Source organism: Coregonus lavaretus, assembly GCF_964263955.1.
Source record: "Coregonus lavaretus genome assembly, chromosome: 25".
Classification (NCBI taxonomy): domain Eukaryota; kingdom Metazoa; phylum Chordata; class Actinopteri; order Salmoniformes; family Salmonidae; genus Coregonus; species Coregonus lavaretus.
Window position 1 is genome coordinate 26,411,974 of NC_140012.1, and position 6,044 is coordinate 26,418,017.

The 6,044-nt window shown below is 42.0% G+C and overlaps 1 protein-coding gene across 1 annotated transcript in view; it reads right to left on the reverse strand.

Moving 5' to 3' along the window:
* The window catches only part of LOC311100351 (putative nuclease HARBI1), a 1,214,110-nt gene that overhangs the window by 184,757 nt on the left and 1,023,309 nt on the right, over positions 1-6,044 (reverse strand). The gene's annotated exons all lie outside the window — the stretch shown is intronic.

Here is a 6,044-nt window from a genome sequence, read left to right on the forward strand (position 1 = left end):
AAGATGCCAGGTCCGCAGGGAGTCTAGTTTTCTTCCATTTCCGCTCAGCTGCCCGGAGCTCTGTTCTGTGAGCTCGCAATGAGTCATCAAGCCACGGAGCTGGAGGGGAGGACCGAGCCTGCCGGGAGGATAGGGGACATAGAGAGTCAAAGGATGCAGAAAGGGAGGAGAGGAGGGTTGAGGAGGCAGAATCAGGAGATTGGAGGGAGAAGGATTGAGCAGAGGGAAGAGATGATAGGATGGAAGAGGAGAGAGTAGCGGTAGAGAGAGAGCGAAGGTTGCGACGGCGCATTACCATCTGTGTAGGGGCAGAGTGAGTAGTGTTGGAGGAGAGGGAGAGAGAAAAGGATACAAAGTAGTGGTCGGAGACTTGGAGGGGAGTTGCAGTGAGATTAGTAGAAGAACAGCATCTAGTAAAGATGAGGTCAAGCGTATTGCCTGCCTTGTGAGTAGGGGGGGACGGTGAGAGGGTGAGGTCAAAAGAGGAGAGGAGTGGAAAGAAGGAGGCAGAGAGAAATGAGTCAAATGTAGACGTAGGGAGGTTGAAATCCCCCAGAACTGTGAGGGGTGAGCCATCCTCAGGAAAGGAACTTATCAAGGCGTCAAGCTCATTGATGAACTCTTCAAGGGAACCTGGAGGGCGATAGATGACAAGGATATTAAGCTTAAATGGGCTAGTGACTGTGACAGCATGGAATTCAAATGAGGAGATAGAGAGATGGGTCAGGGGAAAAATTGAGAATGTCCACTTGGGAGAGATGAGGATTCCTGTGCCACCACCCCGCTGACCAGATGCTCTCGGGGTATGCGAGAACACATGGTCAGACGAGGAGAGAGCAGCAGGAGTAGCAGTGTTTTCAGTGGTAGTCCATGTTTCCGTCAGCGCCAAGAAGTCGAGGGACTGGAGGGTAGCATAGGCTGAGATGCCCTCCCTATGCTATCAACCACCCGAGCCACTGCCTGTTCACCCCGCTATCATCCAGAAGGCGAGGTTAGTACAGGTGCATCAAAGCTGGGACAGAGAGAATGAAAAACAGCTTCTATCTCAAGGCCATCAGACTGTTAAATAGCCATCACTAGCACATTAGAGGCTGCTGCCGCCTATTGACATCACTGGCTCAAAGAATCTGAAAGAGTGCATGCGTGTGCAGAGGTTTCTGTCTGAGAGTGTGATTCAAGCAGAGGGGGTCAGGACAGACTCTGGTGTAAGGGTTGGTGTGAGGTGTGACCCAGGTGCGGTGCAGGATAGACAGTAGGCAGAAGGCAAAGATCGTGAAACAAGGATCTTTACTGGTGGTCCCAAAGCCAGGATACAAAATAATGGACTTATCACGAAAAATAATGGAGGAGCAAATTGGTCTCCACAAACAGGCTGACAGCAAAAATATGAAATACTAACTATGACTGAAAACAAGAATGAAACAGGGAGAACACTTCTCAAGTACCTGTGCTTCTGTCTCGTACTGCTTGACATCAAGAAACTAGCAGAGAAAACTGAGCAAGGGAACACAGGGAAGTGAGGGCATAAATCTGTAACACACAACTTCCACCAACATGCTGCCGCATTTGTTTACAAGGTTGTAACGTCACTTCAGCTTTCAAAGGTTGAATTGAAATCAAAGTACAGGCCACTGTGTTATTATTTTCAGGATTTTGATCGACTGATGAACAACTGAAGCACTTAATCAGAAGAGATGACAAAAGTCGGATCTTTCGAGATGTTTGTGATTCAAGCAGGCACAGCGAGCTAGCAAGCTAGCTTTTGCCCAACACTCTGCAGCTGGCTGATACTGTAGCTAGCTAGTTTGAAGATTAAGAGATTAAGATTAAGATCACTTTATAGGTCAATTGCACACAAGGTCCAACCGAAATGTGACTTCCGCTTTTAACCCAACCCCTCCGAAAGACACACATACATATATGGTTGATTTTGTAAATACAGGCACTTTTGGATATTGAAAATTAAACCTCTTGAAACTGCTTTTTATATATCTGAATATTTTCTTCACTCTGTCTGGAAACAAGAGCTAATAGTGGCTGAGACCATACTATTTAAGAATATAAAGATTTTTATCAGTTTCCCCAAATTCCCGAGGGGAAATTTCATTACCACCACATTATAAAATTTGCTATTTTAGTTGAAAAGGAAATTGTGCCTAAGGTATTTTATATAACATTTCACCATTTAAAAAAATAATAATGTTTCTTTTACTATTTTGATGTTTTCTTAATTATATGTATTCATCATTGTCATGTCTAAATGTCCATATATGCCTTGATGATACTCAGAAACATGTATTTACCACATCAAAATCTCAATATTTTACATTATTTTAGGAATTATCTTAATAACAAGCATATAAGGTTCACATATGGGAAAAATCATCAATATCAATTGTATTTTAATACAACTTTTCCTCAAAAATATGTACCGTGATGGTAATGACTTAGCGTTATGGTAATGACAGAGTGTGGTGGAAATGACATTTAATATAAAACAACTGATGAGAAATACCATTAAACATTTGAATGTCACAGTTGTACATGTTTAATTTGATTGAAGATATAGAACACACCATTCAAAACCTGAAAAAACAGAGATACATGCCTCAATAACTTAAGCAACTTTTAGAACAATTTTGGGATTCAGTGCATTAGGCAGAAATACAAGGTTGGATAAGAGTGTGCTAAATGACTAAAATGTAAATGTAAATGTTGGAAAAACTGGTTGACATTAAACAAATTATTGTTCACTGGCTGCAGTCTATTGATTCAGACTCATGAGACAGGTGTGTGCTCACTCAAGATTAGGTTTTGCCCTTGATGCACTCTATTGCTGAACGAGAGAGCAAATTTCCTCCCAGACTGCGCCATCAAGCATCATATGCCGTTTTGTCACTGGATGAGACTCAGGGACAAGCCCAAGCACATTCTCTGGTTGGTACCATACAATGTCCTCTCTCATTGGCCAAAATAATCGGTTGGCTCCCACACAACTCATCATCTTGACTAGAGTGCAGCTCTTTGCATTAACACCTTGTATAATACCAAGGTAAGGGTCTTCATCATATTTCACAACACACCACTTTCCAATCAGTCCTTCATGTGTGTCTGCAATGGGCTGTATTGTGCTAGGAGATGAATGTGGTGCTGTGTAGGTGGAAGTGGAAGGTTGTGCTTTGTCTGCCTCTGTTTGTTGAATTATCACGGTCTGTGGGCCAAAACAATCACAAATATGTGTGGTCATTTGAGGGGCAGTTAGGTTATCATTCTGTAGCTGTAAGACTTCAGGTGAGTGTGGTGGTGTGTTCCTTGACAGGTATGACTCCATAACCCCTATTTTCTGGATAGTTGATCTTCTGTTTCTTTGGTTTATTGTCTATGTCCTCCTTTTTTTTCTTTTTTTCTCACTGGGAAAGTTGTGAGCTGGATTTCAGTTCACCACTTTATTTTCTCTTGAGGTATCTTCCTTTTTGTTTCTTAAGATACTCCTGGTATCTTATAGGATCTTGTTTGATTTTGTTTATATACACTACATGACCAAAAGTATGTGGACACCTGCTCGTCGAACATATCATTCCAAAATCATGGCCATTAATATGGAGTTGGTTCCCCCTTTGCTGTTATAACAGCCTCCACTCTTCTGGGAAGGCTTTCACTGGATGTTGGAACATTGCTGCTGGGACTTGCCTCCATTCAGCCACAAGAGCATTAGTGATGTCGTCACTGATGTTGGGCGATTAGGCCTGGCTCGCAGTCTGCGATCCAATTAATCCCAAAGGTGTTCGATGGGGTTGACGTCAGGGCTCTGTGCAGGCCAGTCAAGTTCTTCCACACCGATCTCGACAAACCATTTCTGTATGGACCTCGCTTTGTGCACGGGGGCATTGTCATGCTGAAACAGGAAAGGGCCTTCCCCAAACTGTTGCCACAATGTTGGAAGCAAAGAATCATTGTCATTGTCTGCTGTAGCGTTAAGGTTTCCCTTCACTGGAACTAAGAGGCCATGAAAAACAGCTCCAGACCATTATTCCTCCTCCATCAAACTTTACAGTTGGCACTATGCATTCAGGCAGGTAGCGTTCTCATGGCATCCGCCAAACCCAGATTCGTCCGCCGGACTGCCAGATGGTGAAGCGTAATTCATCACTCCGGAGAACGTTCCAGAGTCCAATGGCAGCTAGCTTTACACTACTCCAGCAGACACTTGGCATTGCGCATGGTGATCTTATACTGCTGCTCGGCCATGGAAATCCATTTCATGAAGCTCCCAACTAACAGTTATTGTGCTGACGTTGCTTCCAGAGGCAGTTTGGAACTCGGCAGTGAGTGTTGCAACCGAAGACAGACGATTTTTACGCGTTTCACCACTCGGTGGTCCCGTTCTGTGAGCTTGTGTGGCCTACCACTTGGCAGCAGAGCCGTTGTTGCTCCTAGACGTTTCCACTTCATAACAACAACACTTACAGTTGACCAGGGCAGCTCTAGCAGGGCAGAAATTTGACTAGCATCCTATGACGGTGCCAGTTGAAAGTCACTGAGCTCTTCAGTACGGGCCATTCTACTGCCATTGTTTGAATATGGAGATTGCATGGCTGTGTGCTCGATTTTATGCTCCTTTCAGCAACGGGTGTTGCTGAAATAGCCGAATCCACTAATTTGAAGGGGTGTCCACATACTTTTGCATACATAGTGTATGTCCTTGTCCTCTCCTTGGTTGATTTAGGGGGCATCTTATAGAAAAATAAAACATTTATAATTTAAGTCAGTAACCATAGTAAGTCACATAAATAGACATCAAAATCACTCAATCATCTTAACATAATACAAAATGTAATGGTCTTATTTAGCAAATAAGTGTTCAATTTCAACTTAACCATGATCAAATATATAATTTGTGTGTCTTTTCTGGTCTTAAGGTAAGTAAAAATGTATGAACTAATACATTTTGTCATTGCCACCACAATACTGTCCTTACCATCACAGTTCATTATGTGGTGGTAATGACGTGTGGTGGGAATGACATTTTTACAGTATTTGGTGATAAATAGCAGGGATTCTAGCATGCTAACTCCAGTTGAACTGCTAGCATACAATGTATCCTAAATACACATAATGAAAACAAATTTTTAAAAATCTATCAAGTCATATTTACCTTTATTTTTCTATCATTTCCCGGCTTCAAAATTTGAATGTCCCTCCATGAGATCCATGTTCTCCACTGTCACTATTCATATCCATGGTAACCAAGTACACAAACTTTTGAAAAAACATTATTATCATGTAATTTGCTTGTCATGGTGGTAATGACACAATACTTAGAGAAGACTGTATTTGGTGTAACAAAAAGTTACAAATGGCTTATGCACATCTAATATGTATATAGTTTCCATTTATTTGACTCTTTTTTAAAACAGGTGCATTAAATATTTTCAAATTTTCATGACTTTTGTAAGTATAATACATTGCAGAAGGTCAAAAGTCTGGGTGTGAGACAGAACAAAAACAGTGCAAAACAGTGAAATCCAGACATGAAATGCTTTAGAAAGTAAAATAAAAATATATATTGAAAACTGAACAAAAAGTTTAAGGTTATTTTGGTCTCTACTTAATGGATGTGGTGGGGAAAAATCTAAATAAACATTTTATCTTAAAAATCTAACCCTGAGACACAAAAAGTCCTGTATTTGCAAAATCACCCATTCATTTTTTTTGGAGAGGCGCTGTTGTTGTGGGCGTTAAGTGCCTTGCTCAATGGGCACAACAGCAGGCAACGGCATTTAGGATTTTGATACCTGCAACTCTCCGGTTGCCAGCTAACTTCCCTCCAACTGGCAACCCTCCGGTTGCTGTCTCTCTGCACTAACTGCTAGGCTACCTGCCGCCATTAACATTATTTTCAGTTTACAGATGTTGAACAAAACGAGTCATGGCGTTACAAAACATGTTGAAAGGCAAGCACAGACAGGGTTTTAATGTTCAAAACGCAGCGCCAAGACTCGTCCCTCTCGCGCTCCTCACAACTACACTTAGCAACATGCACT